At 42.7% G+C, this 27,134-nt stretch overlaps 1 protein-coding gene across 4 annotated transcripts in view; it reads right to left on the bottom strand.

Annotated features, from left to right (window-relative positions):
• Positions 1-27,134, bottom strand: part of ZNF609 (zinc finger protein 609) — a 183,859-nt gene that overhangs the window by 133,947 nt on the left and 22,778 nt on the right. For 3 of the 4 annotated variants that reach the window (XM_077472283.1, XM_077472282.1, XM_077472285.1), the window contains one exon: positions 6,504-6,588. The exons of the other annotated variant lie outside the window; for it this stretch is intronic. The gene's annotated coding sequence lies outside the window, so the exon portion shown is untranslated. The remainder of the gene's footprint in view (positions 1-6,503; positions 6,589-27,134) is intronic. 4 annotated transcript variants of the gene reach the window in all.

Here is a 27,134-nt window from a genome sequence, read left to right as displayed (position 1 = left end):
AATTTTGAGTGACGAGACCAAAATTGAGCTTTTTGGCCACAACCATAAACGCTACATTTGGAAAGTAGTCAACCAAGCCTATGATAAAAGGCACACCATTTCTACTGTGAAACACAGACGTGGATCGCTGATGTTTTGGGGATGTATGAGCTACAAAGGCACAGGAAATTTGGTCAAAATTGATGGCAAGATGAATGCAGTATGTTATCAAAAAATACTGGAGGAAGATTTGCATTTATGAGCCAGGAAGTTGCGCATGGGACGTACTTGGACATTCCAACATGAATGTCAAGGCCAAGTCGACCTGTCATTGACTACAGCAGAATAAAGTGAAGGTTCTGGAGTGGTCATCTCAGTTTCCTGACCTCAATATCATTGAGCCACTCTGGGGAGATCTGAAACGTACAGTTCATGGAAGACAGCCCAAGAATTTACAGAAACTGGAGGCTTTTTGCCAAGAGGAATGAGCAGCTTTACCATCTGAGAAGATAAAGAGCCTCATCCACAAATGACACAAAAGACTTCAAGCTGTCATTGAAGTTAAAGGGGGTAATACAAGGTATTAAGAACTGGGGTATGTAAACATTTGGTCAGGGTCATTTGGCTAGTATCTGTTGTCATTATGATTTAAAAATGGTAAACACAATTGATTGATAATAAATGGCTTCAGTCAAACACAAAAGTTTGTGATATTCATATTCTCTGAAAAATGGCAAAGAAATTGTAAGTTCTGCCAGGGTATGTAAACTTATCAGCACAACTAAATACATAACTGTTTTTAACTGTGTGATCAAGCAAACGTGTACTTATGCCTGCAGGAAACCTTAAATGGACCACGTCACTAGACCATTCATTTCAACAAAAACCTTCCCACAAGATTACTTGCATTTAAATTATTCTATGCATATTATTTACCAGTACAAAGCCTCCCTTGTAAAAAGACATCCAAAAGCCCCAAGACTGCTGCTGAACTTTACCATCTCGGATTTGATGTTGGCAGCTCCAGCAAACTTGGCTTTCACTTAAAGTGAAACTTCCCCAATAGGGGGAAGCCCCACTCTTCTTCCTCCTCTCCCTTCCTCCTTTACATCTGTGTTATTGGGGGGGGCAGGTACTTGGTTTTGACAGGTACACGCTTCCCCATTTCCGGCCAAATCTCCCCGATGATCCGAGTGGAAGTGAGGCCCCCTCCTTCACAATCAGCGTGGCTCACGCACGCGCAGTGAGCAACTGGCTGTGAAGCAGCAAGCAGTCACAGCCAGCTGCCCACACTTAGTATGCAGGCACCAGTGGCGGAAGCCTGTTGAAGAAACCAGCTGGGTGAGAACACCGCCAGATCCTGGGACAGGTTTCTATTTATTAAAAGTCAGTAGATAGTTTTTGTAGCTGCTTATTTTAAATTTTTCAAAATATGACTGAAGCACCTCTTTAAAGTAGAGCTCCACCCAAAAAGCGAAGTTCCGCTTTAATACCTTATCCTCCTCTCCTTTTTTAGAAATTGCACCGATTTTGACATGTATCTGCTCCCACTTCTGTTCCGATCGCCTAAGTGATCAGAAAAGGAAGTTCTTATCTCCCCCCCCCGGGACATGCGACGGGGACCTTTCACAAAGTGCAGCACAACTCACGCATGCACAGTAGGCAGCCGGCTGTGAAGTCGCAAGCTGTCACAGCCAAGTGCCCACAGTCAAGATTCCAGGGGCCAAAGACAAAAGATGAGATGACAGAATGGGTAGAGTGAGCCCATTGCTGGATTGTGGGGTGGCTGTTTATTAAAAGTCAGCAGCTACAGTTTTTATTTTTTTATTTAATTTTTTACACAAGAAACAGCATGGAGCTCCTCTAAGTTACACTCTGCAGTATATCCCTTTACTTATCCCTCTGTAGCTACATGAATTTTATGTAGGGAGTGGAGGGGCAGAGATGCTGGGCCAGCAAAGGAAAAAAAAAAAAAGTTATCAGACACACACTAAAGAGAAGGGGGGGACGGGACTATGCTATGGAATGGTCTTTTAAAGAAATGGTCTATTTTGCTAGCAGGTTAAAAAGACACTTCGCAAAACCATAAAGTTCAAATGGGATTCATGAACTGCTCTCTAGGTCAAAGTGTCACAGCAGCCTAACATACATCTACTGCTGCTAATTGAAATCAAAAAACTCTCTCCCCTAGCCTTACTCATTATTATTATTTAAAGGTACTTATATGGTGCCATCTGTTTAACCGGTTCCCGACCAGCGCACGACGATGTACGTCGACAGAATGGCACGGGCAGGCATATTGGCGTACAGGTACGTCCAATATTCAATGCCGCCCTGCCATCGGGAGCGCGCCGCCTCGCTCCCGCGCTGGTCGGGACCCCCGCGAGTCCGGTCGCGGGACCCGCGGACTCGATCGCCGCGGGCATCCCCGCGATCGTCTCACGGGACAGCTGAATGGAGGAAATGCCGTGTAAACAGCATTTCTCCATTCTGCCTAGCAACTAGTGATGCTGATCTCTGCTCCATGTGATTGGAGCAGAGATCAGTGTTCACTAAATGAAAGCCCAACCCCCCCCACAGTTAGTAACACACCCCTAGGAACACTTAACCCCTTCACTGCCACCCACTGGTTAACCCCTTCACTGCCAGTGTCATTTACACAGGAATCACTGCATTTATATAGCAGTGATTACTGTATAAATGACAATGGTCCCAAAAACGTGTCAAAAATGTCCGATGGGTCCACCACAATGTCGCAGTCACAAAAAAATAAATAAAAAAAATCGCTGGTCGCCGCCATTACTAGTAAAAAAAAATAATAAAAAATTAATAAAAATGCTATAAAACTATCCCTATTTTGTAAATGCTATAAATGTTGCGCAAACCAATCAATAATCGCTTATTGCGATTTTTTTTACCAAAAATATGTAGAATACGTATCGGCCTAAACTGAGGGAAAAAATTTTTTTTTTTAATATTTTTTGGGGACATTTATTATAACAAAAAGTAAAAAATAATGTGTTTTTTTCAAAATTGTCGCTCTATTTTTGTTTATAGCGCAAAAAATAAAAACCGCAGGGGTGATCAAATACCACCAAAAGAAAGCTCTATTTGTGGGAAAAAAAGGACGTCAATTTTGTTGGGGAGCCACGTCGCACGACCGCGTAATTGTCAGTTAAAGTGACGCAGTGCCGAATCGCAAAAAGTGGTCTGGTCTTTGACCAGCAAAATGGTCCGGTCTGTAAGTGGTTAAGCAGCGCTTTACATATACATTGTACATTCACATTGGTCTACTTATTCCCACTGTACATCCTACTGTATAAATAGTATAAACCAGCCGCAAAGCGCTGCTGCAGCAGCGCTTTGCCAGCATTATAGCCACGCTGCCCCATTGATTTCAATGGGCAGGAGTGGTATATACACCTATCCTTCACCGCACCAAAGATGCTGCTAGCAGGACTTTTTTTTTTTTACCATCCTGCCAGCTCACGGCTCCAGTGTGAAAGCCCTCGAGCTTTCACACTGGAGTGAATAGAGGCTCTTTCAGGGCAGCTCTTTCATGGCGCTTTGAAGATGCTATTTTTAGCGCTGTATTGCTTGCAAAGTGCCCCAGTGTGAAAGGGGTCCAAGTATTTCATAACCTACCAAAAACAAAGAATTCCGGCTCTCACGGACCTGTTATTTTTTCTTTAAGAAGCCCTCTTGTTCTCCACTCATTACCTGTATTTACTGCACCCGTTTGATCTCGTTAACTGTATAAAAGACACCTGCCCACACACTCAAACAGACTCCAGCCTCTCCACAATGGCCAAGACCAGAGAGCTGTGTAAGGACATCAGGGATACAATTTTAGACCTGCACAAGGCTGGGATGGGCTACGGGATAATAGGCAAGCAGTTTGGTGAGACGGCAACAACTGTTGGCGCAATTATTAGAAACTGGAAGAAGTTCAAGATGACAGTCAATCTCCCTCGGTCTGGGGCTCCATGCAAGATCCCACCTTGTGGGGCATGAATGATCATGAGGAAGATGAGGGATCAGCCCAGAACTACACGGCAGGACCTGGTCAATGACCTAAAGATAGTTGGGACCACAATCTCAAAGAAAACCATTAGTAACACACAAAACCGTTGTGGATTAAAATCTTGCAGCGCACTCAAGGTCCCCCTGCTCAAGCCAGCGCATGTCCAGGCCAGTCTGAAATTTGCCAATGACCATCTGGAGGATCCAGAGGAGGAATGGGAGAAGGTCATGTGGTCTGATGAGACAAATATAGAGCTTTTTGGTCTAAACTCCATTCACATTGTTTGGAGGAAGAAGGATGAGTACAACCCCAAGAACACCATCCCAACCATGAAGCATGGAGGTGGAAACCTCATTCTTTGGGGCTTTTGTGCAAAGGGGACAGGACGACTGCACTGTATTGAGGGGAGGATGGATGGGGCCATGTATCGTGAGATCTTGGAAAACAACCTCATTCCCTCAATAAAAGCATTGAAGATGGGTCATGGCTGGGTGTTCCATCATGACAACAACCTGAAACACACAGCCACAGCGACTAAGGAGTGGCTACATTAGAAGCATCTCAAGGTCCTGGAGTGGGCTAGCCAGTCTCCAGACCTGAACCCAATAGAAAATGTTTGGAGGCAGCTGAAAGTCCGTAATGCCCAGCGAAAGCCCCGAAATCTAAAAGGGACTGGAAAAAGTCTGTATGGAGGAATGGGCCAAAATCCCTGCTGCAGTGTGTGCAAACCTGGTCAAGGACTACAGGAAACATATGATCTCTGTAATTGAAAACAAAGGTTTCTATACCAAATATTAAGTTCCGCTTTTCTGATGTATTAAATACTTATGTAATGCAAATTACCTAAAAATCATACAATGTGATTTTCTGGATTTTTGTTTTAGATTCCATTTATCACAGTTAAAGCGGGATTCCACCCTAAAGTGGAACCTCCGCTGATCGGAACCCCCCCCCCCCCCCTCTGGTGTCACAATTGACACCTTTCAGGGGGGAGGGGGGGTGGAGATACCTGTCAAAGACAGGTATTTTCACCCACTTCCGGGCATAGACTCCCACGGGAGTCTACGCCATTTCCTGCCCTGCCGCGCTGTCTGCTGGGACACACACGGGTCCCAGTGACAGCGCGGAGATTTCCTATTGCGCAGCGCGGCTCGCGCATGCGCAGTAGGGAACCGGGAAGTGAAGCCGATTCGCTTTACTTCCTGATTCCCTCACCTAGAATGGTGGCGGCAGCAGCCGAGGGCCGAGCGGTCGATCGGCCTCGGCTGCCGGCATCGCTGGAACCCGGGACAGGTGAGTGTCCATTTATTAAAAGTCAGCAGCTGTAGTATTTATAGCTGCTGGCTTTTAATATTTTTTTTTTTTTGGGCGGAATCCCTCTTTAAAGAGTATCTATGATAAAAAATTACAGACCTCTACATGCTTTGTAAGTAGGAAAACCTGCAAAATTGGCAGTGTATCAAATACTTGTTCTCCCCACTGTATCTGAAACTTTTCCCGTCTTCAGAGGCAAGGCTATCTTTAACCCTTCTGCTTTTCACCTTTGCAAAAGAGGCCTTAACACAACTTAAGAGAGCACACAGATATTACAGTTCTGACTGTCACAGAGTTGAGTTTATTCAATGGTGACATAATACTATTTCTTAACAACCCAATCAATCACCACCCTGCCCAATTTAACAGCCCTCGTACATCACTTCTAAATCAAAATCTAAGTCTTTACATCCACCATGTTAAATCCAAAATTGTTAATATCTTAAAGCAGAGTTCTACCCAGTTCTGTGTTATTAATAGTCAGCAGCTAGACTTTTAATAAACACACACTCACCTGTCCCATGGTCCAGCGATGCAGGCACCCAAAGCCTCGCTCCTCTCCTCCCACCTGTCCACGCACCAGCATTACTACTGTGGGCACCCGACTGACAGCTTGCGGCTTCACAGCCGGATGCGCACATTGCATGCATGAGTCACGCTGTCTGTTGTCAATGGCCATGCAATCTTCTGGGACCTGTGAAGTGTTCCAGAAGATTGCAGGGAGGGAGGGGCCGCCTAAGGGGAGGGGAGGCGTTGCCTAGGCAGGCCCAGAGCAGAAGTGGGAGCTGGGTAGAGCTCCCGAGGTAAAAATCTAAAAAAATCTATTTGCTGAAATTTTTAATCGATTTGACCTCTCAACTCGATTAAAGATTTAAATCGATTTTTTTCCCCAGCCCTAGAGCTGGGTACCCACTCCCCACCCCCCTCAAAAAATTACTGGCCAAATTTGGCATCTCAGGGGTAAGAAGTACTTAAAGTGGAAGTTGCACTTTTGGGTGGAACTCTACTTTAATACTAGGTTTTTACAAGGCTCTTTCCCTTATTATTGGGAACCCAAATGCCTTTCATACCTGGGAATTTACCTCACCACTTCTTACCATATACTATATGATATCATTTATCTACCCCTTTTTTGTAAGCTTAACACAGTATTAAACCCAAAAGCAAACATAATATTGCAGCTTACCAATTCTTAGATTTTTTTAGGCTCGCTTTCCTTTGTCACCTGGTGATCCAGCCAGTGAATCTGTTCTTCATCAGAACAAGCTCTCCTGCAAATATATCAGTTAGAGAGATGAGGTAAACCATTTACCACTGACAGGGTGCTTACAATGATCAGCTTTTATTTATTCTTGTAAACCTTTACTCCAATGGTTTCCGCTGCTGTCTATGAGCCAATGAGGAGAGAGTGAAGAAAGTCTCTGCTCTCATGCAAAGCACTGGATCGAGATCGGGCTCAAGTATAATGGATGTTGGTGGGGGGCTGTACGCAGGTGTTTTTTTTTTTTACCTGAACCACTTCCCTGGGGGCCAATTCTGATACTTTTCACATACATGTAAAAATGTAATTTTTTTTGCTAGAAAATACTTAGACAACCCAAACGTTATATATAATTTTTTTTTTTTAGCAGATGCCCTATAGAATACAATGAGGGGTGTTTTTGGGAAACATACACTGTAATGCATTTTATTGCACACAAACACAATATCTAATTTTTTGGTAAAGTATAAAAGACAATGTTACACTGAGTAAATAGAAACCCAACATGTCACGCTATAAAATTGCGCACACCCATGGAATGGCGCCAAACTATGGTACATAATTCACCTTAGGAGACACTTTAAACGCCTTTACAGGTTACCAGTTTAGAGTTACACAGGAGGTCTAGTATTAGATATATCGCTCTCACTCTAATGTTCGCAATGATACCTCTCATGTGGTGTAATCACCATTTACATATGCTTTACTTACGTTTGAATTTGTACTTTAAAGTTTATTTTTTTTATTATATCTAAAAAAAAAAAAAAAATGACACCGTCTCTATAATTTTTCATATTAACTTTATCACAAAGGATCTGGGTTCTATTAGATCTGGCCTCCAATGCAGCCCATCAGATACAGATTGATCAGCGGTTTTCCTGGCAACAGCCAGGTAAACAAAGGGCCAAAATTGGAAGCGACCATATCCTCTCTCTCTGTCTAGTGCAGCCTTTGGCCATGAGTCACGTTGATCCAGGGCCCTGCTACTGAATGGGAGAGCCTGGGAAAGGCTACAGCAGGGGGGGGGGGGGGTTAGATTCTGCCAACCGCATAAGTGATTGAGTGGCTGTGCAGCCACTCAAATCACTTCTGCTTAAAAGGGAATCGCTGGCTGAAATTTTTCATACTGGGATGATGCCCCGTAGCTGGTGGTATAACCACTTCAACTCAAGGGTGTCACTGGACGTCCTTGGGCAGAAAGTGGTTAAAGCGGAGTTTCACCCAGTTTCTACTCCTCGGCATCCCTCACTAATCTGTGCACTAGAAACAAATTGGCATTATTTTCCTGCATCACTGCATAATTCCTGCATTCATTTTTCACTTCTTCCTTCTAGGCCGCGGCCTCATGCATCATTTCCGATTTTGCATTGCATCCTGGGAGATGTCCGTCATTAATCCCAGGAGGCAATATCCAACCCGACCTGCAAAGTATTACACTGCCTTTCTGCACTGAGCATGTGCGAGTGCACAGTGGGTAGCCAGAATGCACTTAAATACAGGAGGGAGATGCAGTCTGGCTTCATATACCCACACAAGAGATGGCTGCGGTGATAAGCACTGTACAAATTGCTGTGTATGAATTTTTCTAACCTGCTCCATTTGCTTGTAATCTGTCTTTTTCCTTTACATGATGTCAGCGGTACATGCGCATATATCACCCAATTAACGGCATTCTCATTGTGTATATATTAACGGACAGTCCATTCATATGCATCTCTTCTGTGCGGCATGGCACCGAGATCCCGCAAGATCACAGTGCTATTCACAAGTTCCTGAAACACCCCATGTGACTTGCTATGTCACAGGGGGTATGAACATCAGGAGCAAGAAGATCAGCTTCATCAAGTAGATTGTGTCAAAATCATATTAAAGCGGGAGTCCGCATTTTTTTTTTTTTTTTAAAGCCAGCAGCTACAAATACTGCAGCTGCTGACTTTTAAAATAGTGACACTTACCTGTCCAGCGCGCCCGCGATGTCGGCACCCGAAGCCGATCTCTCGATCGTCTCTCGGGTGCTGCCGCCGCCATCTTGGCTATGGGAATCAGGAAGTGGAGCCTTTCGGCTTCATTTCCCGGTTCCCTACTGTGCATGCGCGAGTCGCGCTGCGCAATAAGGATAGACCTGCTGCCTCTGGGATCTGTGTGTTTCGCAGCAGGCAGCGGGGGACTTTCGGAAAGGGGCGTAATCTACGCCCCTTTCCGCAGAGAGCTATCCCGGAAGTGGGTGCAGATACCTGTACTGTACAGGTAACTGCACCCCCCTCCCCCCTGAAAGGTGCCAATTGTGGCGCCGGAGGGGGGGGGGAGGATTCCAATGAGCGGAAGGTCCACTTTAGGGTGGACCTCCGCTTTAAACCATCAATAAATGTGTTGCAAAGCTTGCTCATCTCTATAGGTTTCAATATGTGGGATATTATTGCTATACTAAGTGGTGAATGAAAACGAGGCTTGGCTACATTACTGAGCACGTGCAAGGTTACAGCAGGGACAAACAGAAACACAGGTAGGGCAGAAAGAAGTAAACTGCTCTTCAGACAGGAGCTGAGATGGCTCTGGCTGCAACCAGGAAGTAGGAATTACAAATCATCTGGGAAAAAAAGTAAGAACCATCCTTAGGGGGAAAGAATAATGCAGAATGTTATGGAAAGCTTTATTAGACTATATTTATTAAGAAGGAGCATTTGAGGGGCTGCGTTTACTTCCTCTTTAAGCTTGTGTATTATAGGGGTATTTTTTTTATCTGAAAAGTATCATTTCGGCAATGACATAGAATGCATTAAGGTAAAAAAAAAAAAAAAAAAAATAAAAACCTGCCTTAAGAGCCACTTTAAAATTACTTATTCCCCAAAATTGTTATACCTGCTCCGGGTTCTACCCATACCAATTCTGTCATATGTCTTGTGGGGACTGCAACGACAGGTCTCGAGTTTTATCTGGCTTCACCATAGACCTAGAATTCCAAGAAAAACGCTTTTGCAGTCAACCTCATGGTAGACTTGGAGTTTCTCATTTGCATAAATATCATCCTTCTGCCAAAACACCTTTTGTTAACAAGTACTATGCTACCACCGAATTGCTTATATGGGTATGTGTCGAGAGTGTGGATTGCGATCTCTTACTCAAATAACTTTTTATGGCTCCTACCTCAAGAAAGATATTTCATATGGAATCCAATCACACTACATTAGCTGAAAATATGGGACACCCTTAAATACTCTGGAAAACTTTAATCCCCCTATTTTCCATTAGTGTCTTTTCCTAGGAACCCCGCCTTTCCACTATGTCTCGGAGAGCCAAATAACCTTCAACACCGAAGCAAAACAGACCATGTACAACTTGATGACGACCACAGGAATTAAAACATTTCAAGCCTTTCAGGCAGACTATAAGTTGCCCAAAGCGGAAATATTCCATTAGCTAGTAAAACACTTTGTTATGTCTACCATTTTTGTAATGACCATCACCCCATATCTGGTCTCTTTTCTGTATACTTCACTTCTTGCAGGCCCCTCATCAACCCAACACACCCATATGCACAAGTTGGAAATAGATCTTGGTATCACCATTAATACCAGAACAGAGCATCCAAATTGTTCTGGTCCTAGAGAGTAACTAAGGTACTATATCACTGGTTAAAAAACAAAATTACTTGCGTTATGTGAAAAGTGAAAAAAATTACTCCCTTGGATACAAGTTGCCATAGTTACTTGAACCCTAGGTGGATAAAAGTTAATGATTTTTTTTTATTATTATTTCAAATATGATTTCTTTAAATTTATTTTAACAAAATGCTTTTGGAATAAAAAATCTAAAAGATAGATTTCTATTTAAGATACATTAATAATTTATCTTATTCAGCATGAACTGGAGCTTAGTTTTGTAGAATGAGGCTGTATAGTCGGCAATAGTTACACTTTTGGTAAACTCATTGAATGAATCCAAGCTCTGTAAGCGGAGAACATGCACTGCATTGATGCTTTCATACAATTTCACCGTAACCATGAGATAAAAAAAATTTCAGGAATATTCCTTTATCCCACTGTTTTCCAAATCTATGTACACTACAAACTGTATGATTGAATAGGTTCTGATTTCTCTAAGCTGACAGCTTATTATTCTAAATAGGAAACCTGCATTTTATTTGAAGATATTAAAGATATAAAAGATTCTAACTACTAGCAAGAAAAAGTCCTTAGATCATCATAGCAGCGCCTGTTAGCGGGCATCCACTCATCTGCTACCGCCATGCCCCTCACCTTGTGTCACTGCCGCAACACCAGCCGTCCCATTAAAGTGAATGGGACTGTCAGTGAGTCAACAGGGGGGTCAAAGGAGCAGCAGCTGCGGGATAGAGATGGCAGTTGCGCTTTAAAAATTATGATTTAAATCAAATTCACCCTGCTTGAACCTTCATACCAACAGACAATCACAGAACTATCCTATTTACAAAATAGTAAAAATAAATACTCATGGTTCAAAAATAAGGGTGCTTTCACACCGAGGCGGTTTTAAGTGGCGCTTTACCGTAGTCTTTGCAGAGGTTTTCACCCCCTAGCAGACCGCTTATAACCCCCGCTAGTGGCCAAAAAAGGGTTAAAACCACTCGAAAAGTTGTGCTTTGCCAGGACTGCCCATTCACTTCAATGGGCAGGAGCGGTGTTATACACCGCTCCAAAGATGCTGCTTGCAGTTTTTTTTTTGTTTTTGTTTTTTTAACGTCCTGCCAGCGCATAGCCTCAGTGTGAAAGCCCTCGGAGGGAGCAGTTTTACAGGCGCTATTTTTAGCCCAAAAGCGCCTGAAAATCGCCTCAGTGTGAAAGGAGTCTAAATTGTGATCAATAATAATAATAAATCCACCAGTTCTTGCATTAAAAAATAAAAATAAAAAAACACACAAGAGCCCAGTGCTTAAAGAATCCACCAATATAAGTGCCACAGTGAATACATTTGTGACCGTCCCTGCGAACGCTCCGTGGTCGCTCTGTGCTCCCACATGCACCAGAGGTATGTGGCTCTCAGTGTTAGCACAAGAGTCAATCAAGCATCCTTTTACCTCCACTCGCAGATCTCTCCTACTACTACATTATCCCTCAGCTGGCGAGGCATGGGTTTATTCCATATACCAGTTGTCGATCAGTACCACACTCCTCAGGCAGGCATAAGGAATATCAAAGGTAAAGCTACCACAATTTAGTATTTATTAGATGTAAAAGCATTAAAACCAATGCATTTACATAAACATGTAATAGAATTGCATAAAAACCCAGCAGCACTGTTCCGGTGTGCGATTCACAGGTCGGAAGTGAGGTCACTGAGATATTAGCGTACTGGGGGAGATCTGCGAGTGTAAATAAAAGGGATCCCCGATTGACTCTTGTGCGAATGCCGAGAACCATATACCTCTGATGAATATGGGAGCGCACAAGGGGGCTCACAGATTATTCATAGGAACAGTCATGGACATACTCATTTTTGCACTATACTGGTGGACTCTTAAGCACTGAGCACTTTATGCATTATTATTATTCTTCATCAAAATTTATTTTGAATTCTGAGTATTTACTTTCACTATTTTGTATAAATAGAATAGTGCTATGATTTTCTGTTGGTATCACTATAATCACAGGTACCGGATTCCAACCTGAACTGCACTCCAGGTCACATGGGATCTTGTCATCAAGGTTATTCAGAGCCAGGGTCCTATAATTATACATGGTAGAACTGCCCAATTGTTCAAACATTACGGACTCAAGTCTATGATATGCTTTCCCCTCTCTTTGACCGTTTGCCATTACTATTCCAGCACCACCTGGTGAAGCTTTACCTAAAGCTGGATAGTCTTACGAAAAACCATTTTGGTTAATGACACATTCTCATGGCAACTAAGCAGACTATAGCAAAAGCATGGTCGTTGGATTCCTTCTCCATAACAGCTCTGAAAAACTAGATATACTGGACTTTCACTAATGAGAAATTGACAGCAAAAAGTCCTAAACAAACACAAAATTTTTACAAAATGTGGGACCCGTGGGTCTCATTTCCTGCCCACAGACTTTCACAGATGTCCAATGGACCTATGAGATACGCAAGCTAATGCTCATTAACACAACAAACCTTACACGGGTTCTGAGGTACTCCCCTTATTACTTCTCTATATTACACACTTACATAGTGAAGTATACAGGCTCTCTCTATTCATATAATTATGTTTAACTGACCTGTTATATTCATTTCTTTGCAGACTATCCCTGATGTCACGTTTTTAACCTGCATCATATCAATGTACAGTATAGGTGTATAGTGACACCAATGACTTTGTTGTCTCAAAGGCTTGCGTACTTTATTTTTTTTCACAAAAAAAAAAAGTTACTTTGCAAGTGAACAAAAAAAACAAACAATTTATTTAAAGGAGTACACACTACATAAGCATTTAGAATGTATTTTAATGACAGGGTTTCTTTATAGCACTCCAACACCCACCCCAACACAGAACAGAATCATGGGATGCCTGTCACCCAAAAAGAAGTTCTTGTACTTCTTTCGGGGTGACAGGATTACCACGATTATCACCAGCCAAAATCGCAGAAAAATCGCAACGCAATTGGGGTGCCATTGGAAGTCACAGGGATTGCATGGGTGTCCCACGATTTGCCACCATTTAGAATTGCAGGCAAATCCGTGACAATTGCGCCCATGATTCAGAATACAGAGATGTGAACGGAGCCTTATGCACTGTACACACGGTCGGACTTTCCAACGGAAAATGTCCGATTGGAGCATGTTCGATCCATCAGACTTTTTCCATTGCATTTTCCGACACACAAAGTTTGAGATCTGGCTCTAAAATTTTCCAACAACAAAATCTGATCGTGTAAATTCCGATCGTGTGTAGACAATTCTGACGCTCCAAGTGCCATGCATGCTCAGAATAAATTACAAGACTAAAGCTATCGGCTACTGAACTTATATAGTCCCGTCGTACGTGTTGTACACCACAGCGCTCTTGACGATCGGAATTCCCGACAACTTTCTGCGACCGTGTGTATGCAAGACAAGTTTGAGCCAACATCCGTCGGAAAAAAACTGATGGATTTTGTTGTCGGAATGTCCGATCGTGTGTACAGGGCATTAGAGCTACCATAGCATATATTATTGGATTGTGGGTTTCTTTAGCCACTTGACGACCACAACAGTTAATTTACATCATTACTTCCACGCTTAATACCACTGTTATGGCAGCAGCTAGCTGCCATAAACCCGGTATCCTCTTGTTCTGTTGGAGATTGTCTACAAAATAAAGTGGTCTTAGCTGCGCATTCACAAGATCCCTTTCATAGGCAGCAGGAGAGGTCCTTCCCACCTCCCCGAATGTTTCCTGGAGAGATCGCTAAAGGCAGAAACAATCCAATCTGCTGGAGGGATGGGCAGGAAGCAGAGAGGGGGAAAGATGGCCCCTACTCGACTCTATGCTATTGGAGGACCAGAGCGATCTCTAACGTCACATCCACCTTGGGCTGATTTTGTCTTTTTTTTGCTTCTAAAGTTAAAATAAGATCTCTGGTCTTTTGACCCCAGATCTCTCAATAAAGCTGATCTGTCGTGCTTAAATCTATTACAATGGATGTTTATATTCCCTGCTGTTATAGTAATAAAAGTGATAATAAAAAAAAAATATAGCACCCAGTACCTCCATGCTAATGGGCAGAAGCAAACGCATACATAAGTTGCGCCCACATATGTAAACGGTGTTCAAACCACATGTGAAGTGTTGCTGCGATCATTAGAGTGGCAGCAATAATTCTAGTGCTAGACCTCCTCTGTAACTTTAAACAGGTAACCTATTAACCACTTAAAGACCGGTACTCTTTTTCAGACTTGGTGTTTTTCTAGCAAAAAAATGTTTTTAGCTTGTAATTACTTAGAACCCCCAAACATTATACATTTTCTTCTAACACCCGTACTCCTTCCACTAACCACACAATGCAAAGATTATTTCTCCTGTTGTGGTTTTACGCATCATCTCCCTTGTATTTTAGAGCTCTGAGCTTTGTTATAAGGTGTGGATGGCAGAAGAGTGTTCAGAGATTGCATCCTCAGCTTGGCCTACACGCTGCTCTGTCTCTGACACCCAAGACCAGAGCTTATCAATGTCCTGCCTGAGCAGACGCTCGTCAAGCTGCACCTTCTCGATCTTTGCAGTGAGCATGGCCTGGAAGGTGGCAATCACTGACATATCTTTATCTACTTCTATTTTATAAATTATTAATTAAAAAAAATTTTTTTTTTTGGTATGCTTTGTTCATTAATATTTTTAAACCTTTAACCACTTTCAGACCGAACCATTTTGCTGGTCAATGACCAGAGGTCTTTTTACAATTTGGCACTGCGCTGCTTTAACTGGTAATTGCGCGGTCATGCAATGTTGTACCCAAACAAAATTTGCGTTCTTTTCTTCCCACAAATAGAGCTTTCTTTTGATGGTATTTGATTGCCTCTGCGATTTTTATTTTTTGCGATATAAACTTAAAAAGACCGCAAATTTTGAAAAAATATGATATTTTCTACTTTTGGTTATTAGAAAAATCCAATAAACTCAGTTTTAGTCATACATTTAGGCCAAAATGTATTCAGCCACATGTCTTTGGTAAAAAAAAAGTCAATAACTGTATATTTATTGGTTTGCGCAAAAGTTGTCACATCTACAAACTAAGGTACGTTTTCTGGAATTTACGCAGCTTTTAGTTTACGACTGCCTATCTCATTTCTTGAGGTGCTAAAATGGCAGGGCAGTACAAAACCCCCCCAAATGACCCCATTTTGGAAAGTAGACCCCCTAAGGAAATTGATAAGTGGCATGTTGAGCCCATTGAATATTTAATTTTTTTGCCTCAAGCGATTATATAATGACAAAAAATAATTTTTTTTTTTTTTTTTTTTTTTTTTTTACACAAAGTTGTCACTAAATGATATATTGCTCACACATGCTATGGGCATATGTGAAATGACACCCCAAAATAAATTCTGCTGCTTCTCCTGAGTACGGGGATACCACATATGTGGTACTTTTTGGGAGCCTAGCCGCGTACGGGGTCCCGAAAACCAAGCACCGCCTTCAGGCTTTCTAAGGGCGTTACAGTTTTGAAGGCCATAAAATGCCAAGATGGCACAAACCCCCCCCCCCCCAAATGACCCCATTTTGGAAAGTAGACACCCCTAAATTTAGGGGTACACTAGTGAGACTAGGTAATAAATGGCGGGTGCCCTGAAACTATAAAAAAATAACTAACCAACCAGCGTCACCTGTAACAGTTATATGGTGATCACTGGTGAAAGGGTTAACTAGGGGGCAATCAGGGGGCTTTATGCGGTAGTATATGGGGGTCCCTGGCGCTATAAAAAGCTGCGGCGAACCTAAATACCTACCTGCCTAACTAGCGTCACCTGTGACACTAATACAGTGATCAGAAAAACGATCGCTTATTAGGCTGGGTTCACACTGGAGCGATGCAGGAACGCCACGAATCCGCGGCGGGTTCCCGCATCACATGCCTCCCGGCGGCAGTTCACACTGCCCTATGCGAACTGCTGGGAGTGTCAGTGAAATGTTAATGACACCCCCAGATCAGTTCGCATATCGCAGTGCGATCTGCAAACTCGGATCGCATGGTGTGAACACCCATGCGATCCGATTCTGCTGCGGACCAAAAAAAGGGTCCCGTGCGAATTTGCGGCGGGTGCGGCGAATGGCTGAACTCGAATCGCACAGAGATCGGATGTGATTTGCACTGCAGTGCGAATCACATCCGTTCTCATAAACTGCTGCAATGTGAACCCAGCCTTAGTGACACTGGCGACGGGGGGTGATCACGGGGTTAAACCTTTATTGGGGGGTTAGGGGGGTACATTAGAACTAAAGGGGGCTAACCCTAACTGCCCTAACAGTTATTACAGTCACAAATGACACCAATGCAAAAAAAAAAAAAAAATGCATTGGTGTCACTGTGACTGGGGGGGGCAGGGGTAATTGGGGGGGTGATCGGGGGGTAAAGGGGGGGTGTGAGTGTGCCTGGCATGTTCTACTGTGAAGTGTCGTGTTGGTGCAACTCACCGATCCTCTCTCCTCGGTGCCGGAACGAAAAATACCGACACGGAGGAGAGATTACATCACTTCCTCTCCTGTGTTTACATTACAGGAGAGGAAGTGATGCAATGCTTCACTCCCATTCGTCAGGAGCGATCGCGAGGGGGTGGCCATGAATGAATGGCCGCCCCCTCATCCCGGATCGCTCCTGCACGGATACCGACCGCCGTTGGCACCGGGGGCAAGTGGTTAAAGGTATATTTACACAATTCACATTGAAAAAAAGCGCAAAAAAAATAATTTGATTTAATTTGCAAAATAACTTTTCAATGCTTTGTACCATTGCTGACAGCTGAAGCGTAAACAAAAAAGTTTGCGGTAAGTATCGGTAATTGAGGAGAAAGAACGGGTGGGACTTTATACGAGACCAGGACTATCCAGCACCTAGGTCTCCATCCCTAATAACGTAGAAAATAAAAGGAAAATGGGGGGAAGGGGAAAAGGTTGGGACTTTATATGATAACACAACCCTCAAGGTAGGATGGGACATACAATCTAATATCGAAATTAATCAAAGATGACGATCATGGACATAATACAATGATGAATATGCAATTGATACACTAAATATGATACAAATTAGTAGACAGGTATCATATGACGAAATCAATATAAGCAGTACGTCCAGGATAGTCAACGGAACAGTATAAACATCTAATATTAAATAAATTGATGACTCATCTAAATAGAACCCATGGTATGGACATGGTTGCTGTGACATGACATCAAATATATAAGCTCTACGCGTTTCGTGGATTTATATCCACTCATCAGGAGCAATTTAAATAGGGATGTCTAAAATAAATATTAAGTAAATAATTAATATTCATTGATTCACACAGGAAGAGAGGGAGCAGCAACTACAATCCTAACACTCTTACCTGTGAATGTAAACTAGATTTGTAGAGAGACATTAAAATAGGACTGTTGATAATGAGAGGCACCAGGGTATGAAAGAATCATCCACTCGGGAGCTGAGGTGGTTACACAAAGGCAGCAGGGCAAAGCCAACCAGGGAGCAAAAAAGTGCAAGAGTGCATGAGCAAGGTCCCCCTTCCAATACTGTAGCAGTCGGTGAAAGCCCCAATGGGATCTAAAATAAAATAAAATAGTAACATATATATATAGGATATATATAATATACCCAAGTATATATTGTACGGGACTGTAGAAAGAAAGGTGGGAAGGAAGTGAAATGGTGAAAAGTAGGTGTAAAGAAAAGTGAAGGAGCTGATAAAAAACACCAAGGTGCAAAGAAAAAAGGGGGCAGTCAAGGTGAAATTAAATAGAAAAGGTGACAAACTATCAGAAACACCAAGTAGCAGCACATAGGGCAGTAAATATCTTGGTTTTATTTATTTTAGACATCCCTATTTAAACTGCTCCTGATGAGTGGATATAAATCCACGAAACGCGTAGAGCTTATATATTTAATGTCATGTCACAGCAACCATGTCCATACCATGGGTTCTATTTGGATGAGTCATCAATTTTTTTAATATTAGATGTTTATACTGTTCCGTTGACTATCCTGGACGTACTGCTTATATTAATTTAATCAAATGATACCTTGTCTACTATGTTATTTTATATGATGTTTCAACAAGGTTTTACTAATTTGTATCATATTTAGTGTATCAATTAAATGCACATTCATCATTGTATTATGTCCATGATCGTCATCTTTGATTAATTTAGATATTAGATTGTATGTCCCATCCTACCCTGAGGGTTGTGTTATCATATAAAGTCCCAACCTTTTCCCTTCCCCCCCCCCCCCATTTTCGTTTTATTTTCTAAGTATCGGTAATTGGTATCAGGGAGTACTAAAAAAAAAAAAAGACCCCAATATAAAACTTAATGCAAATTATTTTTTTTTATTTCTTTACACATTGAATTTCTTTAAATTGGATTGAAGCAGTATTGGGTCTTATTTTATTGACATCTTGTTTGATGACCTAATGTTCAGGGGTTGTAAATCTTTAAAATAAAGCTCTTCAGAATCGTGATCTTTATTCCAAGCAAAAAAATTGTGATTCTCATATTATACAGAATCGTGCAGCGCCATTGGCTCCTGCTGCTGTCAAAGTCAATTAGCCAATCGGGGGGAGAGAGGGGGAGGGTCCAACCGCAGCTCCATGTCTGAATGGACACCGGGAGCTGCAGCCTGGCTTGGGTGCATCCATAGCAAGCTTCTTGCTCTGGGGGCACTCAACAGGAGGGAGGGGCCAGGAGCAGCGAAAAGGCACCCGAGAAGAGGCGGATAAGGGTCGCTCTGTGCAAATCCACTGCAACAGAGCAGGTAAGTATAACATGTTTGTTATTTTCATAGAAAAAAAACAAGACTTTACAATCACTTTAGTTAAAGAGGAGCTGCACCTTTAAAAAAAATTATTAAAAGTCAGCAGATACAAATACTGCAGCTGCTGACTTTTAATAAATGGACACTTGCCTGTCCCGGGGTCCAACGATGTCGACATCAGATGACGAGCGATCGCTCGTCTCTCGACTGCCCCCGCCCCCATCCTGTCAGGGAATCGGGAAGTGAAGCACTGCGGCTTCACTGCCCGGTTCCCTACTGCGCATGCACGAGTCTCGCTGGGCATCTCCACTGGTCCCCACTGTGTCCTGGGAACTGTGTGTTTCCCAGAACACAACGGGGGGGGGGGGGGGAATCTGCGGCTAGCTTGTCCTGGAAGTGGGTGCAGATACCTGGATTATATAGGTATCTGCAGCCCCTCCCCCCCGTAAGGTGCCAAATGTGGCATCGGAGGGGGGAGGGTTCCAATGAGCGGACCATCCACTTTAGGGTGGAGGTCCGCTTTAATATATTTGGGCATATACACTCACCGACCACTTTATTAGGTACACTTGTTCAATTGCTTGGTAACACAAATTGCTAATCAGGCAATCACATTGCAGCAACTCAATGCATTTAGGCTTCTAGACATGGTGAAGACGACTTGCTAAAGTTCAAACCAAGCATCAGAATGGGGAAGAAAGGATATTTAAGTGCATTTACACTGGGGCATTGTTGCTGGGGCCAGATGGGATGGTCTGAGTATTTCAAAAACTGCTTATCTACTGGGATTTTCACACACAACCATCTCTAGGGTTTACAGAGAATGGTTTGAAAAATACAAAATATCCAGTGAGCAGCAGTTGTGCGGATGAAAATGCCTTGTTGATGTCAGAGGAGAATGGGCAGACGACAGTTCGAGATGATAGAAAGCTAACAGCAACTCAAATAACCACTCGTTAGAGCCAAAGGTATGCAGAATACAATCACCGAATGTACAACATATCGAACCTTAAAGCAGATGAAATAAGTGCCACTCCTGTCAGCTAAGAACAGGAATCAGGGGCTATAATTCACACAGGCTCCCCAATATTAGTCAATAGAAGATTGGAAAAATGTCGCCTGGTCTGAGTCTCGATTTCAGCTGCAGAGGGTAGGGTCAGAATTTGTCATACGCAGCACGAAAGCATGGATCCATCCTGCCTGGTCTCAATGGTCCAGGCTGGTGGTGTAATGGTGTGAGGGGTATTTTCTTGGCACACTTTGGGCCCCTTAGCACCAACTAAGCATCGTATAAATGCCACTGCCTACCTGAGTATTGCTGCTGACTATGTCCATCCCTTTATGACTACAGTGTACCCATCTTCTGATGGCTATTTCCAGCAGAAAAATGCACCATGTCACAAAGCTCAAATCATCTCAAACTGGTTTCTTGAACATGACAATGAGGTCACTGTACTCCAATGGCCTCCACAGTCACCAGATCTCAATCCAATAGAGCAACTTTGGAAATGGTGGAACGGGAGATTTGCATCATGGTTGTGCAGCCGACAAATCTGCATCAATTGCATGATGCTATCATGTCAACATGGAGCAAAATTCCTAAGAAACACTTTGCTGAGTCTATGCCACAAAGAATTAAGGCAGCTCTGAAGGCAAAAGGGGGACCAAGCCCGAACTAGCACGGTGTATCCAATAAAGTGGCCTGTCAGTGTATATGTCCATATAATATAGAGGCATCTCTTGGATCTCATCCAAGTTACTTCAGTACAACCAACCTGTTGGGGCTTTTTGTGTACAATTGTTGCGGGTGGCTATAGCTGCTGGCAGTGATCATTGTTTTCTGATGGCTTGAAACCCTCACCTGTCAGAATACATTTGCGCAGTGGAAGGGATTCCCCCATCAACATTGACTGTTATGATGGGGGAAACTGAGCAATTTTCTGAAGGAAATAAAATTGTATAATGTATGGCTTGCCTAACTCCAGCGATCTCCTAAATGCTTCATTTTATCATCACACTGACACAAGGAATAAAAGTTCATGTTCGCCGCTGTTTGCCTTTGGTTGGAGGCTAAACCTGCTGGCTGGAGACTCACAGCCCAGGCAAATTATGTGCAGATTCACAGAGATGAATTTCTTTTTAAAACCACAATGCACTCAATGTCTTTTGTCCTTTGAACTATGGTTAGCAGATTTAGAGGAGTCAACAGGGGACTTTTGGATAAGCAATAGTGTCAGTGTATTGGAAAAGTATGGGGAAAGCTGACAAATTACATAGGGAGAGAACAGGGTCAGTTAGGATAGGAACTCCTTCCTTGCAGTGGGGCTGTCTCTGCACTACAAAGGTCAACTGATGGTTTAGACCTAGGGACTTGGAAAAGCGGTTTTATTACCAGATCCTTTGCTCCTGTACACTGTTCGACTGGTCTCAGCAGTACCTTCTCCCCTGCACTCCTGTGTTCTAAGGTCCTTTTATGTAATAGAGAACGATGCAGCGCTTATAGACCTGCACTGAAGGGAACATCGTTTGACAGAAGAGTTGAGGATCAGATAAGGAAAAAGTAATTTTCCGTCCCCTAGACCAGCAGTCTCCAAACTGTGGTCCGGAGGCCCGGGTCTGGCCCTTTGCTCACCTTTATCTGGCCCTTAAGGTACTTTTCCTCCTACGGATACAAGACACTACAGGGGGTCCCCGGATAACGAACTAGTTAGGGACTTTCCTCCTGTTTATAATCCGGAAACGTTCGCAAGTCTGCTGCGCAGAATGACAATTCTGGACATTTACGATGTTCCGTCGAATGCCGTTCGGCGCATGCATGGCAAATTAAGGATATTTCCAACATTTTCTGAGGCTCCGTCTGCCCGAGCATGCACAGAATAGCAGATGGTCGGTGCAGAACGGCAGAGGGTCCCCGCAGCTCCCTGTTCTTAAGTAGGAGTGGTTCTTAAGTTGAGACCCCCTGTATTCATTCCATTGACACCAACAATGAGGCACAATTCCAGGTGGTGACATCCAGAACAGGGCACTATTTCTCCCATTGACACCAACAAAAGGGCAGTATTCTTTTGACACCAACAATGGGGCACCATTTCTTCTGATGATACCAATGATGGGTCAATATTTCTCCTTTTGATACCAACGATGGATTAATATTTCTCCTGCTGATAACAATAATGGACCAATATTTCACCCACTGATACCAATGATGGGGCACCATTTCTCCTATTGACACCAATAATAGGAGACTACTCCTCCGGCTGATACCAATGGGACACAATTCCGACCACTAAAACTATTGATGTGGCACTATTCCTCGCACTGATACCAATGATAGGGGACTATTGCCCCCATTGAAACCAATGATTGGTCACCATTTCTCCCACTGATACCCATGATGGGGCACTATTCCTCCCACTGATAATAAAGATTGGGGAACTATTCTTCCCACTAATACCAAGGATGGGGCATTATTCCTCCCACTGACACCAACAGGGTACTATTCCTCCCCTAATATCAAAGATGCATGGTTTAATCTCACTGACACCAGGACAATTTCTACTCCCACTGGTCACAGTACGGCCCCCCTAAAGTCTGAAGTACAGTAAACTGACCCTTTGTTTAGAAAGTTTGGAGACCGCTGCCTTAGACTAAACAAGCAGTTAACACTTGTAATGCAGATAAAGCACAATTTCAAGAAAAGATGTGTTTTACTGGAGTTTGGTTTTAACTCTGATTGTTATCTCGTTAAGCAATCAACTTCCTTTGTCACAAAGTTTGGGTTTGCCTAATTTCAAACAGAAATCATTGAATGTTTTGCAAATCAAACCCAGTAAGGTCTGCCCATGTTACTATTAGGGTGGATAAGAAATCAATTAATGAAAAAACTAAATAAAATAACGTTTGTTTTTCTTTTATTTACCCGCTTAAGGGCAAGCCGCCGCAGTTGTACCGCAATGTTTTTGATTCTCCGTCATTGTACTTTGGCTCGTACACGGCGACTTGTGGGTCAGTGGGTGGCACAGACACAATATCCTCCGGCCACCCTCGATCATTCCCTGCAGTGACAGAACAGGAATTTGCCTGTGTAAACAAGGCAAATCTCCATTCTGACAGGGGAGATCACACATATACTGTCTTTCTTCTATGCAGGAAGATGGCTCTGTGCATTTCCCCAGTCACGTAGTCCCCCATACAGTTAGAAAACACACAGAGGGAACACATTTAACCCCTTGATCGCCCCTCATGTTAACCCCTTACCGGCCAGTGTCATTAGTACAATAATTTAATTACTGTAATAAATAATGTCACTGGATCCCAAAAAAAAAAAAGTCAAAAATGTCAGTTAGGTGTCCGATCTGTCCACCGCAATGTAGCAGTCCGGTTAAAAATCAGATTGCCACCATTACTAGTATAAAAAAAATAATAAAAATGCTATAAATCTATCCTCTATTTTGTAGGAGCTATAACTTTTGCAAAAACCAGTCAATATACACTTATTGCGATTCTTTTTACCAAAATTATGTAGAAGAATACATATTGGCCTAAACTGATGAAGAAATTCATTTTTAATTTTTTTTGGGGGTATTTATTATAGCATAAAGTAAAAAATAAATATTTTTCTTTCCAATATATATTTTGCTCTTTTTTTGTTTATAGCGCAAAAAATGTTGGTTTGGGTACGTCGCCGCACGACCACACAATTGTGAGTTAAAGTGACGCAAAAAAATGTCCTGGTCATTAACCGATTAAAATTTGATTTCTTCTTTTTTTTTTTTTTTTTTTTTTTTTTAAGCTTTAAATTGAAATTTTAAACGAAATGCTTTTGGAGTAAAACTCTATCTAAAGATAGTTTTCTATTTAAGATACATTAATAATTTTGTTTATTCAGCATGAAATGGAGCTTAGTTATGTAGCATGAGGCTGTATATCCTGCAATATTTACATTTTTGGTAAAATCATTCAATGAATCCGAGCTCTGCAAGCTGACATAACATGCACTGCATAGATGTATTCAAACAATTTCACAGTAACCATGGAGATAAAACAAAGTTCAGGAATATTCTTTTATCCGATTGTTTTGCAAATCTATGTACATTACAGACTATATCGGTTCTGATATCGCTGTTTTACTAACCTGTCCACTTATTATTCTAAATAGGAAACCTTCATTTTGTTTGCAAATATTAAAGATTCTAACTACCAGCAAGAATAAGTCCTTACATTTTAAGAGCACCTGTCATTTCAGATCCATCATGGCAGCGCTCGCTAGCGGGCATCCACTCACCTGCTGCCGCCACGTCCCTCACCTTGTTGTGTCACCGCTGCATCACCAGCCATCCCATTAAAGTGAGTCAAAAGCAGGTTAGAGGAGGAGCTGATGCGAGAGAGATGACAGACGCGTTTTAAAAATGATGATTTAAAATCAAGCCTTTTTACTAGTGATTTAAAATTGACTTGATTTAAATAAAATCCACCCTGGTAACTATGATTGGACATAGACAGTATCTTGGGTAGGGAGATATTTGCCCGTCCTTTCATGACTTGTTCCAGACCCCTTTCACACCAGGATGTTTTGCAGGCGCTATAGCGTTAGAAATAGCGCCTGCAATCCGCCCTAAAAAAGCTGCACCATTGTTTGTAGTGTGAATGCCTGAGGGCTTTCACACTACAGCGGTGCACTGGCAGGACGTCAGGGAAAAGTCCTGCCAGCAGCTTCTTTGGAGCGGTGAAGGAGTGGTGTGTTTACCACTCCTCCACCACTGCTCCCCATTGAAATCAATGGGGCAGCGCTGTAATACCGTCGGCAAAACGCCGCTATTGCGGAGTATTGCCGGCGGTTTTAACCCTTTCTCGGCCGCTAGCGGGGGTAAAAGCGCCCCGCTAGCGGCCGAAATGCGCCGCAAATCCAGCGGTAAAACGCCGCTAAAAATAGTGGCGTTTTACCTCCCGCGCTATGGGCGTTGTGGTGTGAAAGGGGTCTTAGGGGGTGCACCAAGAAAAACCTATTGTGTGATTGCAAAGGTCTCCAAATGCTTTAGACGCTGAATATTAAAAAGGATCAGAAAAAGCAATAAAAAAAATACACAAAATTACCAGATTGCACTACTTGCTTAAAAGGATGTTTATGGTCAGCTTTGGACCACCCAATATCTGTTGATGAAGAGATTCCACCCACTTGAATTACTTGGGCAGTCACTATTGCTCATTTCTGTTCAGTAATCTCCCCAATAAATTTTTGGCAGAGTAAGGCTGGGTATTGCCGAGTATGGCAGGGTCTGAAGGGATGCAACTGCAATTGTCACAGAGCAGTGCTGTGGACACTACAGATCCAGCCCACATCGCTGCCGTCATCCCATCTCCCCCCTCCACTGTACAGATCAGTACACAGAGGGGAGAGAGGAACTGGTGTCATGACATGACGCCGGTTTGTTTACAAGCGATCGCTCCGTTATTTGACAGAGTGATCACATTGTAAACGGCCGCCAGGTGTACCAATATGGCCGCCGCATCGGAGCTAGGCCGAAGTCGTGGCCTTTCCTAAGACCAAGGCAGCAGAGCGCTCTGCAGATCATGGGGTGTGCCGATGCGAACAGGTTGGCCTGTTCAGATCATGAATCGGTGACGATCCGTTGCACCCCTAGTAAACGATTTACAGCACTATTACATGTAGGTACTGCGACGATCTCCTAAGTCGGCAGGACTGACGAGCAGGGCATGACATCACCGGCGCATGCGCTCTGAAGGTTCGGCTTACAGTACCGGTTCTTCAGTGCCCATGTCGTAAATGACAGCTCCCGTGCACATCGCGTCCCCGCCACTCGTGTAGCCTAAAGTCCACAAACCCAGAACGAAGACCTGGGAAAGATGCCAGCCCTCTCAACCGTGACATTGTGGCGATAAAGGGATTCATTCTAAAGTAAGTTTCTCATAATGTGCTAGTATGCGATGCATACTAGCACATTATGACAATGCCTTGCAGGGAATTTTTTTTTCTTTTTAACCACATCCGATTTACTACTGTTTTAAAGATGGCGTTAGAACCGCCAAAATCCACTACTTGAACAGCCCTATTGACAAGATCTGGATCAACAAATATGGTTTATCTGTAAAGTCCTTTTTGTTTTTATGTGGAGTACACCACAGGACATAGAGCATCCTCATGTCTATGACAATAGGATACCTTTAAGTAACTGGACACTGTCACAAAAAGAAATCCTCTCCTAGGTACACCTCCCCGGTTAGTCAAGGCTTCAGTTTTTGCAGGCAATAAACCACAAAGAGGTGCTGGATCTCTGATCTGTAGTGTACACACACACACAAAAAAAAAATATTATATCTCAGTTTTATTATTCTTCTCTAAGCTGGCCGTCTCAGATATCGGCTAATTTCCAGCTCTTGTCTTTCCACAATTACTCAGCTCTTGATGATATCCTGCTCATCATTCCTGCCGACTTAAGCCGTCCAGTCCAGAGGATCTCTGCCTTGGTCTAGGTCAACATCAAAAAAACTATTTCCTGAGATCCCGTTCAAGACTTACTTTGCTGACATCCCTTCTGGTTCCAGATCCTGCTTGCTGTTCCACTACATTGATCACTGACTTCTGGCTTGACTGACTACCCGTTCCAGTTACTGAACTCTGGCTATGTTTTGACTACATTGGTTCTTTTTACTTTTATTAACCAAGTGTAATTTAACTGTACTTCTGTCTCGGCCTGATTTCATGATTTCTGACATAATAATAAAACAAAAATCCTATTTTCTTTATGTATTGCTCAGGACACAAAAGGATCTTCATAAACTCACGAATATGAGGGGAAGGTAAGGTGGGAACAAGCCAAATGGCCTACAAAAAAAAAAAAAAACTCAGATTAGAACCTTGCACTGGTGTCTGTTAGGGATATACCGATACCATTTTTTTTTTTTTTTTTACAATGAGTACAAGTATCGATACTTTTTTTTTTTTTTTTTTTTTTAAGTACTCGCTGATACCAATTGTAACTGTTTTGTTTTAGCTTTCAGCTATGGTACAAAGCATTGAAAAGTTATTTGCAAATTAAATAAAACAGATTTTTTTAATTTAGCACTTTTTCAACGTGAAATGTATAAATATATG

The sequence above is a fragment of the Lithobates pipiens genome, unplaced genomic scaffold (genome assembly GCF_037356315.1).
Source record: "Lithobates pipiens isolate NorthernLeopardFrog02 unplaced genomic scaffold, aLitPip1_a1.2 Scaffold_8, whole genome shotgun sequence".
Lineage (NCBI taxonomy): Eukaryota > Metazoa > Chordata > Amphibia > Anura > Ranidae > Lithobates > Lithobates pipiens.
The sequence above is the reverse complement of the archived record's forward strand: the minus strand, read 5'-3'. Positions and strand labels throughout refer to the sequence as shown.